Source organism: Protopterus annectens, chromosome 14.part0, assembly GCF_019279795.1.
Source record: "Protopterus annectens isolate FY-2018-M chromosome 14.part0, PAN1.0, whole genome shotgun sequence".
Classification (NCBI taxonomy): Eukaryota; Metazoa; Chordata; order Ceratodontiformes; family Protopteridae; genus Protopterus; species Protopterus annectens.
The window spans coordinates 780,304,869-780,324,868 of record NC_056748.1 but is presented as its reverse complement, the minus strand read 5'-3'; the positions used below and the strand labels follow the sequence as shown (position 1 = coordinate 780,324,868).

Here is a 20,000-nt window from a genome sequence, read left to right as displayed (position 1 = left end):
TTGAAAACTTCATAATGCTCTGCATCCATACTAAAAGCAAATAAATGAAGATAAAAAACCGGGTCTATATTAGAACATCAAAGTTTCACAACTTCGAATGTTCTAATATTGACCCCTATTCAGCGAACGCTGAAAATAGCGAAGTTGCAGAAAAACAATTTTTTTCCTAGGAAAAGAATTTGGTTGTCCGTTTCTGTCGCTTCACTATTTTCAGCGCTGTGGTGGAACATTATGGGTCGGGTTCAGGTAAGTGTGCGATTGTGTGGATGTGAGGGTTAGGGCGGGTTAGGTGAGTTAGGGTTAGGGTGCGGGTCAGGTAAGTGTGCGATTGTGTGGACATGAGGGTTAGGGTGTGGGTGAGTGTGCGATAGTGACAGACCTTAGGGTTAGGGTTTGGGTTAAGACAAGTGGATAGTGGTGTATGTAGAGTTTAGTGTAGGGTTAGATGTAAGATTTTAGGTGTATGTGTGTGGATTGCTGTTTGTTTGGTGTGCTTGTGTTGTGTGTATGTGTTTCGAAACAGCAAATTTTTTCCCTAGGAAAAAATTTGCTGTTCTGAATGTTCGATGTTGTCAGCGTTCGCTGAATATGGGTTGATATTAGAACATTCAAAGTTCTGAAACTTCGATGTTCTAATATAGGCCCTAAAAACATACTATAACAACATTCAGAACAATAATAAACACAACCCTGAAAAATTCTGGTCGGCCATTAAATAAATCTTATATCCCAACCAAAAATTCATCCCTAACCTCCCTCTCCCAATGACACACCACTCAAAACTGCAACAGACTTCAATTCTTATTTCATAGATAGTATAGCATACTTAACCAAGGATTTTCCAACATCTAATCCAAAAACAGCACAACAGCCACATATCACCACATCAACTTTCGCCTTCAAACCTGTGCTCAATTCCTATATATAATTACTCTTAAACATAAACCTGCTGTACTTCAGAGGATGACCTTCTGAGCAAGTATAGCACTACATATCCTGTCTCAATCCTTATAAATAGGTTGGTCCAGGAATCCATTGTTCCCTTTCTCTGGAAAAAAATAGGTCAGTCCAGGAATCCATTGTTCCCTTTCTCTGGAAAAAAACACCCATTATCCCACACAAATGAGGAACTATAATAGACATCATTAACTTCAGACTTATAGAAATCTTATCCCCCTACTCCAAAATACTTGACAAATGTATTCAAAATCATTTTCTAAACTATCTCCTACAGGAAGAACTCCTATCCCCTATACAACACTGCTTCTGTCCCTCCCATAGTAGTAACACTGCACTTCTAACCTTAATATATGCTGTCAATAAAGCTAGAGATAATGGCAAACTAGTCTCCTCCTTATTTCTATACAAATGTCCTCACTAGGTCCATCTCAGACCACCCTTCTGTGGCTCAAAATCTTCTTCTCCAATAGGTATCAGCCAGTAAAATGGCACTCCACTGTCTCTCCTTACCTCTCAATCACCACCAGTATACCACAAGGCTCTGCCCCTGGTCCCCTCCTTTTTATCATTCTCACCAACATCCTCCATGCATCTACACTCATATGCACATCTACAAAAAAATTACTCAGGAAGCTTAACAGCCAATGAAACATGGTTTTCAAACTCTCAACTTATGGTCAGCCCCTCCCCCCACCCCAAAAAAAAGAAATACTATTTTTCATGCCAAATGTCCCTCTCTCATGAAAAAAAATAAAATAAAATCTTCTCTCTCTTAATAATACAACCATTGAAGTTAATTTTCATAACAAAGTATTTGGGATGATAGTGGACGATAATCTTAACTTTGACCTGCATACACAAAATTACATTAAAAAGTCTCCAAAAAGTGGGAATGCTTTACAGTGCCAAAAACTTTCTCACCTATGCATCTAAAACTAAACCTGTCACTACTTACGTATTTCACTAACTACTTTATGGCACTCCCATTCTTACTAACCTCTAGCCATCACAAAATGCAAAACTTGAACAATGCTATAATAAAGTTACTCAATTTGCAGCAAATACCCCTCTCAGATCCCACCACTGTATAGCACTAAAAGTCTAAACTGGGTAGAACTACTCAATCAACTAACACATACACAGCTTCTTACCACCTAGAAAATTATCCAGTATCCATCCACCTGTCCAGCACTAAATACAGTTCTACACAACTATGTTCCCACTCAATCATTATAGTCCAAAGGCCAAAATCGCCTCTCTGTCCACAAACCTATCAAATATGCTGGGCATGGTTTGTACTTGTATCATGTTGCTGAGGCCTGAAACTCCTTACCTGCATCCATTCGGTCAATGTCTTCCCTCCAGTACTTCAAAACCACTCTGACATATGTCCTAGCCAAAATCTCTCTCTGTTCATGTTCAATCCCACGATAAACTATACCCTTAAATATCAGCTACTATCTATTCATACCTTACACCTCTTTACTTCTCCTACTTCTCTCACTTCCTTATGTCAATCAATCTCTCCCCTGACTCTCTTTCTAAATATGCCATAACCCTGTTCTTTCTCTCATTTCATATTGTAATTCCTGTTGGGGCATGGCTTGGATGACAGAATGAAAGCAGTAGAATTCTTAGTCTCTGCAGTGCTCAACCTCCTTTGACAGGAATTCTTGTCCAGTTTCACCAATAACTACCTGAAATCAACAAATCTAGATTCTGGAAGTCTTAATCTAAATGTTGGTGTAATTTTTTAAATAAAAATGTTCCTATTTTCCTGTCAAACTCTCCAGAAGATGAGAAATGAAACTGCATCCATAAAGGAAAATGAGCAAATCCAAGTTCTCCCAGCAAGAAAATTCAATGAAGATAGAAATACAGGCAATATTTACCACTGTTTAAGATTTGGTGATAAAAATAAAAAAACTAAACCTAAACGTGGACAATATAAAGGAAGATATTACCAAATAGACTTACTGAATGATGTCCTCAAACAACAAACTGCCCATACTGCTGCACTTGAAGATTCTGTAACAGATACAGACTGCAGGTTAACAGAAAGAAAGAAAGAGAAACGCAGACTTTCTACATCAAGAAAATAGCAGCCACTGAGAAGATAGATGATATGGAAAACAGAGCCAGGAGAAAAAATATAAGAATCTATGGCATCCTGGAGCAGATGGAAGGGGATAATATGATTAACTTCCTGGCTTCTTGGATTCCTAAAACCTTAAACCTGCCAGAAGCATTATCTTTCAGGACTGAGAGAGCACACAGATCTTTAACCACAATTCCATGAGCCAGTAAAACATCCATCCTAGATCCATTATTGTAAAATTTATTTCCATGCAAGACAAAGACCTTGATTTAAGAACTGCCTGGTCACTTGCTTCACTGAAATTCATCAGATTTGGCAATGACTTTTCATCCCTTGTAATGTCCAAAAGAAAAGTATGTGTTCTGTTAATAAACTCGTTGAAGGAGGAAGAAATCAAAGCATGTCATATTTCCTGCAAGAATAAGACCATCTCTGCCAGAGGGAAGGAAAAAGTTCAACACCCTTGAAGAAGCATCCACATTTGTCCAAAGAATCTTTTAAGTCATCTTGAACCCATGGATTCTTCAGTGAATTTAAAAAGACAAGCATCAAAAACGAATGAAAACTAAAAGAAAAATCTAGAGACAAGTAAACACAGTTAATTTTCCATTTCCTCTGAGATTATTTCTCCTTTTAATTAATGTGGAACCACATACAGAAGGCAATGTAACTTTCTTTTTTCCTGTTATCTTACTCACAACAATGCTAACTTTTCAAACAATGCACATTACTCAACTAGTTCTAATAGGTTTAAGACTTTTATGTAACTTCTTATTTATTTCAGCTTTTCATGGTTAGGGGTCGCAACAGCGGATCACCTCTCTGCTCATGATTGGCAGTAGAGTTTTGCATGTCAAGTTGCCAGCCCTGCGCCCAACCTTCCACAAAAGGCACACACACACACACTCACACCTAGGGCCAATTTCGCATGTCCAATCCACCTACAGCATGTCTTTGGGATGTGGGAGGAAACCGGAGCACCCGGAGGAAACCCACGTGACCACAGGGAGGACATGCAGACTCCACACAGAAGGCACCTTGATCGAACCAGTAGGGTGAACAGACTCTTCTCATTTTATATGTTTCTAATGCATTTACTGTTTCTCTTCTACTTAATATTCTTCTTCAGTGGTTAAGAATTGTCACTAGATGTCATGAGAGAGTAAGTTTGTGGCTTCTATGAGGAAAATAGCAAACCTGGATTTAGTTTGTAGGATCATAGGCGGTTACTAGACTATTGGCCCTGAGTGTCTTACAAGCCTAGCCAAGAGTTTAGCCCATGTTTAGACAAGTCAGCACCCAAAGGCCCTGTGCATCAGGTACACAGGTGGAATCCCAGAGGTGTATTTTCTGTTTCCCATCCAGTTATCCAGGTTGTGCTTGAAATGATATAATGAGATACTCTGCTCGATGTGGAGAAGGAGTCTGTCCACAGAAGGGGGAGTCTCTGGGATGCAATCTGTCGCACCAAAAAGTCCTACTAATATCACAGACCAGGTTGAGGTTGCGTGTATGGGTTACTTGAGTGGAGCTTGACTTGCAGATATGCAGCAGTCCCATCAAGGCGGGGTCTGAGATTGCTTTGTATGCCAGACAGAGGTCACCTCTGTGGAGTCTGTATGAGACTGAGTAGAGGGACAAAGCTTTTAGTCTATCTGTGAAGGGTAGATGTTTGAGGCCCTGGATTCTCTGGGTGAGGAACCTCTGTGGTCTCTCCAGCTGCTGCATGTGCTTTGTGAGGTACATGCTGAAAGGGGCATTGTACTCAATAATGGATCTTATAAGGGAAGAATACAGGGATGTTATGATCTCCTTTTCCCCTGGATGAGATACCCTTACTAATGAGGTGGGCCATGTAGAAAGCTTTCCGTGCGACGGAGGCAACAAAATGGTCAGAAGTCAGTTTGTTATCAACCTGGGTGCCCAAGTCCCTCTAGACTGATTGCATACTTAGGACCTTGTTTTTAATGACATAATTTGTGGGGACTTCACTGTCCCCAATGGGGATGATGATGCATTTTCTGGCACCAGTCATTTGTTTGGGTGAGACCCTCTTGGAGGATGTCCACAACACTAGGGGAAGTGATGACAACACCCAGCTTGCAGTCATCTGCAAACATGATCATCCATAGCCCACTGGCTTTGGCCTGCACCTCAGAAAAGTATATTCCTAACAACAGAGTCCCCAAGACCAATCCCTGGGGTACACCACTTGTTACGGGTCTACTGCATGAGATGGCTTTCCCTATTTTGACTAGGTGGGTTCTATCCGTGAGCCAATTTGCTACCCATCTGGTAAAATACAGATTGATGCCTAGTTGAGACAGTTTATCTATTATACCCAAGTGGGTAATAGTATTAAAGGCTCTGGCCAGGTCAAGGAAGGTAGTGTTCACCCCGTCTTCCCTTCATCCATGGCTTTGGTGACTGTCTCAAAGAAGTCAAACAAATTTAACAGGCATGACCTCCCCTTGATGAAACCAAACTGTGTGGGACCAAGTGTTTGGAGGTTGCCAATGTCTTGTTAATGAGGTCCATGATAATCCGTTCCATTGCCTTGCAGATCAGGCTAATTAGGGTGATGGGTCTATAATTTCCTGGATCAGTGTATGCTTCACCTTTGTGCAAACGGATGACAGTGGCTGTACTCCATTTGGCTGGGATGAAGATGGTACTCAGGCTTTGGTTGAAAAGGGTGCCTAATGGTGCTGCAATTTCCTGCCTGAGTTCATGTACGATGCAGCCTGATATATTATCGGGTCCCACGGAGGCTGTATTTTTTTGCCTTTGAGAGGGCAGTGATGACTTGCTCCCTAGAAATTTGCAATGCCCCAATAGTTGAGGAAAATCCTGCAATAGGATACAAGTTGGTACATAGTTTACATATACAGACTTTCCCTTTGCATTATTGTTGTATCCTGAAATATTAAGGTAATTACGAGAGATATCAAATGCTCTGGGTATGTAGCCATGCTGAAGGTTGCTAAAATGTATATCTTTATTGTTTTAAAATTCAGAGTTTTTGTATTGTCCATAACAGCTTCAAATATGGTATTTAACATAATGAACCTAGGAAAGCACTTTTCAATTTTACTTAAAGTACCAGTCTCTATTAAATGACAGCATTTAATATTCTATCTTTAAATGTCAATGGGTTAAACAACCCTATGAAAAGGAGTAGTGTTAACAAATATTTAAGTTTACATAAAGCTGATTTTGTGTTTATACAGGAGTATCGCTTATTAGAGGACCTAATCAAATTAACATTCAAAGATTATAAGGTTTTGATAAGTTCACACTTTAATCATTAAAGAAGAGATGTCTTAATCTAATGCAAGAAGCCAGAAAGAATAGCAGAAATAGTAGGCGTGTACTCAGGCAATGATGGTATGCTTGCATTAGTTATACTAAGACTGGATAAAATGATGTATACTTTCATTAATACTTGCAGGATACCTGGTTTTGGTACAAAAACTGTGAAAAAATATCTGGAAACTATAACATCATGATCTAAAGATGAGTTTCTATTAGCAGGTGATTTTAACTGTATCTTGTCCCACACTTCTACTACAAGCTCTAAGCTCCTCAAGGTTTCCCCAATAACTAAGCATCTAAACAATTATATAAAAGACAGGAACCTAATTCACACTGAGTGTATAAAAGTACTGTCTTCCCTGAAATATTCTCACTATTCTTACAGATTTGGCATGCAGACCAACATAGATAAATTCTTAGTAACTAGTTCCTTATTATCGAAAATAGATAATGTAGTATTGACATCATGCCCCATGTCCGACCACAACACTATCACATTTAATATAACACTTAACACTGGTTTATTACATTTTTGCCAAATATTACCTGCTTATTTAGTAAAAGTAAAATGTTTTAATGAATGGTTTCTAAATGAAATAAAACATTACATGGATTTCCATAATAATGGAGAGGTTTCAGATATGATCCTATGGGATACTCTAAAGGTGGTCTTATATGGCAAACTTAAAAGTTGGTATATAAACAATAGAAAAGAATAGGATAAAAAACTAGTAGAAATAAAAAATTAAATTGATAAGCTAAAACTAAAAATTATACCAAATAATAAATCTGCACTAACTGATACATGCAAATTGAATAAGGAATACCAAGATATCATGCAGCACAAAATCTCTATAAATCTAGAAAAATCAGATTGTAATCTTACTCAATTAATCCTATGAGTATACACAAGATTTCAATTAGATCTAAACACTTAAATGAAAGAAATCATATCAAAGAAATTACATATACTAAAAACAGCCAGACTATTAGAATTACTGACTTAAAAAAATGTTATTACATTTTAGGAAGCTCTATAAGAATATTAACAATAATAATCCACCTACAAATGACAGTAAAAGTATAGATGGCTTCCTATCAGACAATATTCAGGAGATGTTATCTAAGCACAACAAAAACAATACAGATAAATCCTTCTCTTTCAAAGAATTGAAAGAACAAATAAAAAATCTCAAGACAAATAAAGCACTGGGACTGGATGGTTTAATCCCAGAATTTTATAAAAGTTTGTCTGATAATATATTGAAAGTTTTACTTAACACATTTCAGGAAGTCAAAAACACAACAAATCCCCCCCCCCTTCATGGAAATATTCTATTATATCTCCCATTTTTAAACCTAATAAAGGACCCAACCTACGTACATCATACAGACCAATATCCCTACTGAACATAGACTACAAGATATTCATGTCATCCTAGCTGATAGACATAATAGCATACTTCCGAAATTAATAAATGAAGATCAAACTGGTTTTATTAGAAGTAGAATGGAACAAGATAATGTAATTAGACTACTTTCTTTAATAGACTTAGCAAATAAAAAAGAAAGAGCTGTTTTAAGCCTTGACATTGATAAAGCTTTCAACTCTCTAAGTTGGCCTTACCTATTTAATGTTTTGCAAAAATATAATTTCTCCTCAAACTTTGTTAGATTAATTAAAAAGCTCTATGAAAATTCAATTTCTTATGTAAATATTGGATATTATTTTTCTGGCCCATTTGAAATATAGGTTCATAGGTGTTTACTAGGCTAATGACCACAAGGGCCTTTTTAAGCCTAGCCATACATCTCAAATCTTTGACAAGTTCTGATACCTTTGATAAGTGTAAGCATTGGCCTGGGAGATGAACCATCTATAGGTTATAGGTTACCTGTTTGCATTAGAGACAGAGGTGCCAAAGCTGGGATGAATTTCTGGTTTCCCATCCAATTGTTCAAGATGCACTTGAAATGGGTTAGGGAGGAACTCTGCTTCACATTGATGGGGAGCCTGTTCCATAGACAGAGTAGTCTCTGGGATATATACCTATCTCTCCAACAGGTCCTATTTATATCACAGGCAAGGTTTAAGTCTTTAGAATGGGTAATTCTGGTAGTTTGCTTTGTGGATATGCAGGAGGTCCATCAGAGTGGGATCTGACAATGCCCTGTATGACAGGTATAGATCTCCCCTCAAAAGCCTGTAGGAGACAGGATACAGGGATAGGGCCTTGAGGCGGTCTGCATGGGACATATTACTTATACCCTGTATTCTTTTAGTGGGGAACCTCTGCGAATGTTCCAGTTGTTGGATATGCCTGGTTAGATACATACCAAAGGGGGAAGCCTACAGCACATGCTATTCTCAGGTGGTCTCCCATCCAAGTACCCTCCCAGCCTGACCCTGCTTAGCTTCTGAGATCAGATGAGACTGGGCGCATTCAGAGTGGTATGGCCATAGGCAAAAGTGCATAACCATTGCAGTTTGATAGCCAATGAGGCTTTCTCAGTTGTTTGGTAGGGGGATACACACACACAAAGTGGCCTGCAGTGAGATTAGATCTCCTACCTATCTAGACTTACACACTATAGATTATAGTATTTATCACATGCACCAATGCTTGTCTTAAAGCTTAAAAACTACTAAGCAAGGATGTCCCTTTTCTCCATTACTCTTCGCCCTTGCCATGGAACCTCTTGCAAATTGTATTTGGAATAATGGCAATGTTGAAGGATATAAAATATCAGACGAACTATCCCCTAAGATACACCTGTTTGCTGACAACATTAATAACTTCTAATGACATTGAAAACTCAATAGATCACCTGCTGAACAATCTAGATTTTTTGCAAATATCTCTGGATTAAAATTTAATAACAATAAGACTCAGACACTTCTAATAAATAAAAATGTCACTAAAAAACTGAAATCAAACAGAGATAAAAAATGGGAGGGTACACATATTAAATATCTAGGTGTCCTTATTGAATCAAATTATAACAAATATCATTCACAACTAACTATCAACATCTTATAAACTCAATTACAAGTTTAATAGATAACTGGAACAGACTGTTCTTTACATCTGAAGACAGATTGACCCTAATCAAAATGATATTGCAACCCAAAATTGTATTTCTTAGCCAAGGCTTAATACTCCCCACTTACTAAATCTAAAAAGAAAATAAATAATATTCTACTTAAGTTCCTCTGGTACCCTAAAAAGCCAAGAATGTTACTTCTTTGGCAGACCTCAAGCTGGGAGGAGGGGGTATAGGGTTTCCAAACAATGATTTTTATCTAAAGTCAGTAATTATCAATGTAGTGTTGCTTTGGAATAATACTTCTTATACATCATATTGGAAGCTGATTCATGAAAACTTACTTTTGATTAATAATAAGGCATTGCTTGAACCATACCTTAAAATACATAGAAACATCTTTATATGGATCTTGAAAATATATATTCAAAGTGAGAAGCTGAAAATTGTTCTTACACCTCTTACAAACCAAACATTATTGTTGTTTAAAAGACTTATGTTTTCTAATCAATTGATCAAAAACTTATTAATAATTATTTTCCCAATTACTTTTACGAAGGAGTGTTTGATATCTTTTGATACCTAGAAAATGCTAGAGTTTAAGAGGGGAGATCTATTATATTGGAATCAGTTTCTTTCAGCTAATAAAGTAAACCCTGCAAACTATTTTATTGCCAGAATTGTAATTCGATAGACATCTAAATTTGTGAGGAATTCATAGATACCAAGCTCATATCTTCACTAGAGGTATACAGCAAGAGTACCCCAAAAATCTTACATTTCATTTCAACCATTATTAATGGCACACTTATGAATACCTCTTATAAATCTATAATTTATAAAATCCTCAGAAATGATTTTGGTAAAACAGATATTTCTTTTTGGAATTACTCTAATAAAGTAAATAGACAAGAATTCTCAACAAAGGATAAAAAACTTTGTTTACAGTCAGTGAAAAGGTCCACATCTTCCCTGTTTTGGTGAGTTTATACATGAAAATTCTTGTAGAGATGTTTTCTTGCACCACAAAGATAAGCAGTAATATAAAAGAAAGATGAAATAAATTGCTAGAGATGTGGACATCTTGATGTTGACTGGATACACATGGTTGTTAATTGTAAAGTAATCTCTCCATTTTGGTTGGACTTTAGATATTTTTGTAAACATTTATGGAATGACAACTGCAACATTTCTGATTCTCTTATTCCTTTCAATGTTCCTGAAGTCATCCCTAAAAAACAAATATTTTCACTGTGGTTAATTCTTTCCATAGCAAGGAAAATTGTTACTAAAAACTGAAAATCTCAATCTACTCCTGTCTTTAAAATTGAATTTGCTCATTTAACAAAGTATGTCTGTAGAAATGAGATTGCTACTATAAAAAATAAGAATAAATACACAACCCATCATTTAATTGCTTGGAAGAACTTGTTTAACCTTTTAGAAAAATACTAATTGTTTTTCTATGTATACATTTTTATTCTTTGTTATGGACACTGCATATAGTTTATTTTGTTCTATTCCTTTTATTAAATTGTTACATTATTGTTTTATAAAAGGAATAAACATTTTTCAGAAAAAATGTTGCAGTTCTTGTTTATATTATACAACTTACCTTTAATTTTTCTAAACTGCCTTAAATGGCTCTAAATATTAAAGTATTGGCATATAAGTTGTACCTGTTCTTAAGTAATATTTTCACATTCTGTATAATTTGATATACTTATTTAAGTTGCAGATGTTTTGTATTATTTTTGAAGACTGTAAAATTATCATTCTTAAAATGTTTTGTAATATGTAGGTGTTTTTCACCCCAAGACTCCACTGAAAATGGGCACCTACCCAGTCAGACTTTCCTGTTAATCAAGCGTAAATAAACAAATAAATGTTGTTCACCTACATTTTTAACAAATGGATTGTTTCATGAGTGTTTTTTACTGTAACTCTTTGAAAAGTTTAAACCTTTTGATTTTCTGCCGTTTTTGGTATTGTTGCAGTATTGCAGTGTGTGTATTAGCTCTGTTAGAAGTATAGTTTTGCCAAGTATTTTAGCTAATTTAATGTTATTTAAGGCATTTTTTTTAAATCTTGGGGCCATTGTGCCACTGATGTCATGTTTAATTGCATGGTTGAGGTTCATGTTTTATTTACATTTCTATTAATATACTTTTTTATTCTAATTTTGGTTAATTTCCCTTTTAGGAGTTTGAGGATGCTTGGTAGCTTCCACAAAGATGGCATCCCACCCATGGAGATCTGGCTCAAGCGAAAAGGGAATTATAGATGATGGCAGCATAAATCAAAATAACACTTCAGCTGAGTGGTGGCTAGATACAAAAAGGAACTGCTGGTGAAGTTTGAAAAAGCCAGAAGTGATATGGAGGACACATTTCTGAAAGTTAGGTGATAATATTAATAGCAGTAGTAACAATAATAATAATAATAATAATAATAATGTTATAATGACAGACTCTAGTGCCTTGTAAGCAGAGTTTAGATATGTACAATTGGAAGAGAAGGTGTGACAGAATACAGATAGGCTAGGGTGATGAAAGTGATTAAAGTGAAGGTGCCTGTAGAAAAGTATATGAAATGGAAGCACTGAAATTCCAGTTGACCACTGTGACACAAAAAAAGACGATGTGGAGAATAGGTCACAAAGGGTCAAAATATATATATTACTGGGCTGTCAAAAGAGGTTGAAGGAGGGGAAAATGGTAAAATTTATGCAAGACTGAAAAATTACTTTGATTACAGAAAGTGGCAGCCTGGATGTGCAAAAAGTAATAGTGTGTGAATATTGATGGGAGACAAACTACAACAGAAAAGTTACAACATGCTTATGAGACTTCAAATACACCTCAGTAGGAATGGGATTTCTCACAAGCCACAGGGTACAAAGGATGATTAATAACTGATACAGAGCCAGGGTACACTGCATCAGCAGATACTTATGGTAGCACCAATATTACAGCAAATCAATGAAGGACGACAGGTGGCAGATTTCTGTATATTAAAGCATACTAAAAATAAAATGGTAGGTGCAGTTTTATTACTGTCACATAAGAGAGGAGGCCATTATATTTTACAGAGAAGTGGTAAGAGGCAGAGTCATCATTCAGTTTGGGATAAAGGGGCCTTGAGTACAAGCTGTTAAGGAGCATGACTGGCAGATACCGATGGTATATGAGTGCACCACTGGTTGTAAATGAGTGCACTACTGGTTGTAAATGAGTGCACTACTGGTGGTAATTGAGTGCACTACTGGTTGTAAATGAGTGCACTACTGGTGGTAAATGAGTGCACTACTGGTGATAAATGAGTGCACTACTGGTTGTAAATGAGTGCACTACTGGTGGTAAATGAGTGCACTACTGGCACTGAATTATGAAGACACCAGGATTTCATGCCTTTGTAAATAAATGCTAATACTGCATTTAGTATTAACTGCACCAAAGTACTTCCTAGATTTATAGCAACCAGCTTACTACATTTATAGGGACATAGAGAGCTATTTCTTCATTGTGGGTGCCAGTTTGAGGAAGGCCTGAGATTGCCAGCTGACCTAGCTAAGGTTCTGATAAGACAGTGGGAATGAAATGAAGGGGCAGAGGAAGAGATGATGGACATGAGTAATTCAAATAGTGGCTGGGGTTTCTGAGGGCACATGGCAGTACCTGGAAAAGGCCCAGTACGAATAAAAGAAAGTGACATACTGGAGTTGGGCAACATTGTGATACTGTCAAGAATTATCTCTCTGTGAGATTCAGTAAAGTTACATCTAACATTGCAGTTAAACTAGGAAGAGGGTCAAGAAGAGAAAAATAAAACAGAAATAGGAGAAAAGGATTGTGAAGTATAACTGGCAGGGAAGAAGGGAGTGAGGAGGGGATATCAGAGAAGGAAAAAAGACAGGAAAGAGGATGATGACAGATGGAGAACAGCTCTAGATCAGGAAAATAGTGGTATAATGGAGAGTGGATACTGATCACCAAATAGGTGAAAAGATATTTAGACAGATTGGAAGTTGAACAATCTAAGCTCCTCCCCCAGTGGTTAATATGTAAATACAGGTTGGAACACAACAGCTGGGGTGTTAAACTTTAATTCTCAACAACTGCACCTTTTTCTTACTAAGTTGGCTGTTCGTGTCAAGAATGTGATCTAATGAGGGGAGAAGAGGAAAGGGAGGTGTTAGATGGTGACAGTAAGCTAATTTTATATGCTTTATGAATTTTTTTTGTTGACTGTTTGCTTTGAAATACTTAGTTAATAATGTTTGTTGACTCGTTTTATTTTGAATAGTAAAACTGTACTTCTTCCTTGTTTTCAGGATTTTCCCCCAGGCCTTGACTGAAAATTGGCATTACAGTTCCTAGACCAACATTCCTGGTAAGCAAAAGCAAATAAATGAATAAATAAATAAAAAGTTGAGGAGTATTCAGTTGAAAATTACTGCAATAATAGAATATCAGGTCCAGTGTCCATTCCAATGGGACTCCAGTGATTGAGTTATAAGCTTAATTTTAGGGAGTATTAAGATAGATCTATGCCAAAGGAAAGACTTTAACTGTGTATATTTGAAGAGGACTGCAGCAAGCTGGTCACTGACTACTGTAGGACTAAAAAAGCAGACTTTGTGGACACAATTAAAAGATGTTTTGTCATTATTACTCTTTGGCAAGTATTAATATTATATAAAACTGTTAACAGACAGTCGTATATTAGAGGGAGGTTGGCACAAAGATTAACATATTTGCCTTATAGGCAGAAGGTGCAGGGCTTGATTCTCACATGAGTTAATTGGCTAGGCTTAAAATGGCCCACAAGGGCTGTTAGCCTAGTGCTAACCTACGAACCTAAAATTTTGGGGTAATTGGCTTGGCTTAAAATGGCCTGTAAAGGGCAGTTAGCCTTGTATAACTCTATCATAACTGTTTTGCTTCAAATAGTTATGTAAAAGGGTTTTTAGGGAAATGATCATGCAACGTGTCTTTTGTGTCTGCAAACGTTTGGAGTGTAGGGAGGGTAGATTTTAGTGAAATAAAGATCTGGGTTTGGGACTGATGAAACAGGATGGCAGATGGAGTGGAATTTGTTTATTGATGTCATCACAGAATAATTTAAAACAGTATAGGTATATGGGAGGTTATACTATATTGCATAATTAAACTAAACAGATTGATGATAAAGGGGAAAGGAGAAGCCTGGGGGAGAAATTGTTGCTGTTGAAGTGGATGGCCTGCAGCAACTTAAGCTTTATGTGGCTTTGGGGGTGGAATTTTGGTGTGGCTGCCAGATGCAATCAAAAGCATATTTGGACCTAATTCTTGAGCATTGATAGTTATGTCATGGGGAAGAAGAATAGAGGATGGTGACGGTAGGAGGTATAAGGGGTCTGAACCATTGTGTGTGAGCTGCAGTTTGATATCACAGAGAGAAAGAGAGAGAGAGAGAGAAAGAGAGACATAGAGGCATAAGAAATTGCAAAGCAATAAAGTATATGTATGGGACAAAGCTGTGCCAAGGCTTTGTGGCTGGTTGAAGTTGAGAGACAGGAATGTAAGCTATATTTACCTCCAGTAGTGATTAGAGGTCCAGATGAGTAGACTAACTAGAATAATGGTAGATAAAGAATCACTGAAGATGCAGGAGGTTTAGGACTGCAAGTTGTAGCCCTTTCAAGTCTGCAGGATGGTATAGAGCACAGAATAATGAGCAGCGGGAAAACATGGGGAGGAATAAGATGTCTGAGTGTAAAGCAAAATCAGGAGGGGTTAAGTGTGTGTATTTATATATACAAACATACTGAAGATTAAAACTTGAAAGTATAAGTGAGTCCTCTGTTTTCATATAGAAGAATATGATAATTGCATAAATGACTTGGGCTTCAGACCAGTTGTTTTACATTAGGAAGGTTTGTGGCCTGCACTGTGGTGGCAGGAAAGGTAGCTTACATCCTTCTAAGTTGGGAACTGCTGATTGATGACTCAGTGTCTGTTATTCTAAAAGTGTATTAGTTCTGGTTTAAGCACTTGGGCTTCAGGCCAGTTATTTTACATGAAGAAGGTTCGTGGTCTGCACTCTTGTGGGAGGAGAGGCTGGACTCTGCACTTCTGAACAGGGAATTTCTGGTTAAAGGCTTATAGTGCCTGCATATTTGAACTGTTTCTTACTGAAATTGGTACACCTTGTTTGCTGTAGCATAGACTAGATCCAGGCCTGCTGAATCTAGCTTTGTTTGTATGCTTGTTGTTTGTTTGCTTATTTCCCTGAAACACTAATTCCACCTAAAACGTGGCTTTTCAGCGCTTCTGTGGATCCCTAGTGATATCTGCATTGCTTACTGTACTTATTTCCTTGTTTCACTTGAATGAAAGTTACTGTTTGTCATTTTTGCATTTAAATTACCTGTAGCACATTGCATTTAAGTTGCCTGGCACTTGCTCACTAAAGCAATTATATAAGTCAGCACTAAAAAATTAAAAGCACTACACCCTCACAAACTCCCCTTGAGTACCTTGTTCCCCATTGGCCCTTTTTTTTCAATTATAAAGGAATTCCCAATACTATTCTAGCATGTCCAAAGTTCAGTTGTCAATCTCCTCTCCGGTCCAGCTGATGAATCTGGGAATCTTGAGGCAATGTTACAACTGCCTCATGTACACAGACAACCCTCTCCTCCTCCCAACAAATTCCAACACATGTGAGAGATGCAACCATATAGCCAAACTGGAGGCTAAGCTCTCTCAACTCAGTACTGGCGTAACCAGTCAGGAGGAAAAGAAAACCACACTCACTACAATTCCAGTCTCACATAGACCTACCACGACAGCAAACCAAACACATAAACACACAAAAACATACTCAGAGGCTCTAAATAAAAATCTTCCTAAGCAGCAGAGACCTCCAAAGCAGACACCCAAGCAACCGCTACCCCAAAACAAAACATGTGCAACACATAGCTTACAAAGCCAGTGTGCCAAACAGTCACAGCCCTTAAGGCTAAAGAACACACCTGATTCACTTGTAATAGGTGACTCTATCGTCAGGCACACTGACGTCCCGCTCACCAGGCTGAACAAGGAGAAGGTCACGGTGAGCTGCCTGTCGGTCGCTAGGATCCGCCACATAACACACGCACTCAGGTCACTCCAAGGCAAGTACAAATATGACTCAGTCATTGTCCATGCTGGTGTGAATGACCCGAGACGTACCTCCCTGGACTACATGAAAAGAGACATAGAGGAGCTCTCTGAGCATGTAGCCCAGGCCGGTATGACCCTGACCTTGAGTAGCATCTTACCCTCACTAAGACTGATGCCACAATATGAAGACAAGATGATCAATTTCAACAATTGGCTTAAGTACTGGTGTCATTCAAAGGGGATCCAATGCTGGTCAGCCTGGGATGACATGCTCGACAAGCCACGATGCTTCGCTAGGGATGGCTTGCACCTATCACTCCTGGGCTTTTGGATATTGGCAAAGGCTCTTGCTACCCCCATAGTGCCTTTTTTAGGCAAGGCTCAAAAGACAAACCCACCTCCATAGGTATCACAAGGGATAAGAAACTAAGAGTAATGCTACTCAATGCCAGAAGTCTAAACCTCAAGATGCATGCACTCGAAACTCTCCTTAGCATGGAGAACATCGATATCTGTGCAGTAACAGAAACCTGGTTCAAGGCTCCCGAGAGCACCCCAGCACTCCCAGGTTATACCTCATACCATGCTTTTTGGCCCCAAAACTTGGACCAAACCACAAAAGGAGGGGGAGTGTCAATATTTGTCAAAGATACCCACACCTCCAGGTTGGTGGCACAGCACAAAGCATCAGAGACTATTCATGTGCAACTAACAGTGGGTAAAACTGCCTTCCAGTTTATAGCCTGCTATAGACCACCCTCCCAAACCCAGGAACTCCATTCGGCCTTCCTGAGAACACTGGAAAATATGAAGGTCTCTCCAAACACCATTATATTGGGCAACTTCAACTACCCAAACATAGACTGGGAGCATTACTCTAGCTCCGACACCCTAGCCCAAAGGTTCCTAGAATTTATAAACTCAAATGCTATGGAACAACTTGTTACCACTCCCACAAGAGGGGAAAACATACTGGACCTGATCATCACCAACATGGGGACTCTATGCTCCAGACCAGAAGTGTATCCCTCACTGGTAAGATCAGACCATAAACTAATCTCACTGGATATTCACATCCTGTCCCCACCCCCTGCCCAGAAAACCACAGTGAAAAACTTCTCTAAAGCAAATTTCACACTCCTCAAAACCAAGGTGGAATCCTTCAAAGCCCCCAGGCCTGTGGAAAATACGGCCCAGACCACAGAATCCTTTATAAATGCATTCTATGAACACCTTCAGGAATGCATGGATCATGCAATCCCAAATAAAACCAAGACCCAATCCTCCAAAGGCAGACATCCTGTCTGGTGGACCTCAGCCATAAACAAATTATACAACAGAAGGAGGAAGCTACTACATGATAGAGCAAAATCCCAAAAAGGGAAGGCATCTCTGATCAGTATAAGCAAAAAACTACGGGCACTCATGAAATCATCTAAGGCCAGCTTCGAGAGAAAAATTGCACAGGACACTAAGGATAATCACAAAGCTTTCTTTAGTTATGTTAGGAACCTGGGTGGGAATTCCCAGATATGCTCAGAATTAGTCCAAAATGACAATAAATACACCGAACCCACAGACATTGCCAACATCCTAGCTGACAGGTTCAGTGCAAACTTCTCCCCCCCCCTTCCCACCAAAAGGGCAAATATCTATCCCAGCAGAGTGCTGCCCCCCAATGACATCTCAGATGCTCAGGTAAGAGCCGCCCTCTCCAAAGCAAAAAACACAGCATCAATGGGACCAGACGGTGTCCCAGGCTGCATTCTACATGAACTCCAAGAAGAGCTAAACCCAAACATAAAACTACTGTTCAATCTCAGCCTTACTACAGGATATGTACCCAAAGAGTGGCGCACAGCAACAGTGGTCCCTCTCCACAAAGGTGGTGCCTCAATGGATCCTGGAAACTATCGCCCCATAAGCCTGACTAGCTTGGTCTGCAAAGCTATGGAAAGGATCATCATGGACCTTATAAAGATATTGGGGACCTACAGACACTGGATCCTACCCAGTTCGGCTTTGTTAAGGGCAGATCCTGCCTCTTAAACTTGGTTGATTTCTTTGAAACAGTCACCAAGGCCATTGACGAGGGGAAGGTGGTCCACACAGCCTACCTGGACCTCGCAAAAGCCTTCAATACAATACCCCACTTGGGAATTATAGATAACCTCACCAGCTTAAATATAAACCCCTATGTCACTAGAAGGGTTGCAAACTGGCTCAAGGACAGAACCCACATGGTTAGAATTGCTGGAGCCATGTCAGACTCCAAACCAATTACAAGTGGTGTCCCACAAGGCTCAGTCCTGGGACCTCTCTTGTTCGGTATATATTTCTCAGAGGTACAAGCCAACACGGAAGGACTGTGGCTGACCAGGTTCGCAGATGACTGCAAACTGGGTGCCATAATCGACTCTCCAGCCAACACAAGCATCCTCCAAATGGGCCTCATAGAAACAGACAACTGGTGCCAGAGCCATGGCCTCAAGCTAAATGCCAAAAAGTGTATAGTCATCCCCTTTGGCAAAAACAAAGTGCCCACAAATTACCACATAAGTGGTAATCCATTAAGTACGGAAGAAGTAATTAGGGACCTGGGGACCCAAGTTGATAGCAATCTCTCATTTGACAACCACATGGCCAAAGTGGTTAGAAAAACATTTTATATAGCCCACCTAATCATGAAGGGATTCACAGCTAGATCAGGGGAGGTCATCGTACCTCTTTACTCATCCCTCAATAGGGCCCATAATTGAGTACAATGCCCCTTTTGGGATGTACCTTACCAGACACCTGCAGCAACTGGAAAGACCCCAAAAGTACCTCACCAAGAGGATCAAAGGGCTCAAACAGATGCCATATGCTGTCCGGTTAAAGAAACTCCAGCTCTACTCAGTGGCATACCACACTGGAGGGACAGATTCATAACTCAGAGGCTCCCTTCACTCTGGAATAAAATCCCAGTACAGGTTAGGCAGAGTCCCTCATTGACTCTCTTCAAGAGGAATCTTGATGAGTGGATGGGGGATCGTAGGTTTACCCCGGGTATCACTTCTGTGTCACTGTTAGACAGAGGCACAGTATACTAACCTCAAAAAAGGGCATAGCAAAATTAATTTAAAATGGGTGGCGAAAGCCAAACATACTCTGGCTAGGCTTATAAATGCCCTAGGGCAGATAGCCTAGTATGAACCTATAAACCTAAGAATGAGTAATGTTAATAATATATTTTAGGGAAATTTTAGGAAATAACTATAATTCTCAAACAGAGGTTTGTATAAGTTATATTACAAGAATGCTAATGGAAAAGTGTGAGACTATTGACGACCCTTATATTTTCAGTGACAGGACTGTAAAAATTCATTTTTAGCATGTATTGTTTTCCAAATAGTACACTGGGAAATGGCACATAAGATGTTTTTTGTTAATGG

The 20,000-nt window shown here is 38.7% G+C and overlaps 1 protein-coding gene and 1 pseudogene across 1 annotated transcript in view; both read right to left on the bottom strand.

Annotated features, from left to right (window-relative positions):
• The window catches only part of LRIT1 (leucine rich repeat, Ig-like and transmembrane domains 1), a 123,244-nt gene that overhangs the window by 24,877 nt on the left and 78,367 nt on the right, over positions 1–20,000 (bottom strand). The gene's annotated exons all lie outside the window — the stretch shown is intronic.
• Positions 8,721–8,839, bottom strand: LOC122789528 (annotated as a pseudogene).